Source organism: Crocuta crocuta, unplaced genomic scaffold (genome assembly GCF_008692635.1).
Source record: "Crocuta crocuta isolate KB4526 unplaced genomic scaffold, BGI_CrCroc_1.0 scaffold1127, whole genome shotgun sequence".
Taxonomy (NCBI): domain Eukaryota; kingdom Metazoa; phylum Chordata; class Mammalia; order Carnivora; family Hyaenidae; genus Crocuta; species Crocuta crocuta.
The window spans coordinates 8,159-9,463 of NW_027527561.1; positions in this window are offsets into that span (position 1 = coordinate 8,159).

A 1,305-nucleotide genomic window follows, 5' to 3' on the forward strand; every position below is an offset into this window, starting at 1 on the left:
ACTTTTCACTTTTTGCAGACGACATGGTACTCTACATAGAAAACCCAGCAGACTCCACTAGAAGCCTACTAGAACTGATCCAAGAATTCAGCAAAGTTTCAGGGTAATTTTTGAATTAAAGTATTAACTTAGAAATCTATGAATATATTAGGGTAGAAGAATTACAAACAGATATTTACCATAGTAAGATCTGTGACTCTAGTACTTATTGTGTTTGATTTGAAAGAAAGATTATATTAACTTACCACTTGTAACAGTAATAAGATATTCTTTTTTTCCCTTTAAAATTTTATTTGAACTTTAGTTAGTTAACATAAGTGCAATATCGGTTTCATGAGTAGAATTCAGTGATTACTTACAATTTCCAGTACTCATCAAATATTAACATTCTTAATAATAATGTCAGTGATGATGATGATGATGATAAATGGCCAATGAGAGTAACTAATATTTTGTGCTTACCATCTGCTAGATACATGTTTGACAATTTATATATATTACCTCACTTAATTTATATGACCATTCTCTGAAAGAGTATTTGTATCTTAAATACACCAGGAAACTTAAAAACGGAGTCGTTAAATAATTTCCCAAGGTATTTGGGTACAAAGTTGTGAAGTTGGGATTTGAAGTATGGCTGTCTCACTTAATACCATCAAATTCTTTTTCTTTATTTGTCCTCTACTCTCTCTATATATAAATGGTGGCTCAGCGGGTTAAATGTCCGACTCTTGATTTTGGTAGGTCATGATCTCATAATTCTTGAGTTCAAGCCTCACATCAGCTTGCGCTGATGGTTCAGAACCTGCTTGGGATTCTGTTTTCCTACACATCTTCCCTTCCTGGACTTGTGCTGGTGCTCTCTCTCCCTCTCAAAATAAATAAGTAATCTGAAAATATTTTAAAGTTACACACATTAATATTTAAAGAAGAATGTTTATTAACAAAGTAAATACTAACTAACTAAACAACCAACAAACTAACTTTTAAACATATACAACCAATCAAGATTTTAAATTATCTGTGTTCATAAATAATTGGCCCACAACCCTGACATTCTCACTTTATTCTTTTTAGACACAAACCATCAAGAAAGATATTTGCCAATCCTACAACACATAAGATATTCTGTCCCAGGCCAATGACGGCGATAGAAGCTATTTGAATGACCAACATAGCAAATACTAAAAATCAAAAGTTGCTGAGAATGTGAAAAATAGGAATTCTGATAAACTTATCACCTTTTCACAGAATAGTTTGATGACTTCTTATAACTTCATATATGTTTTATGACCCTGTCGTACA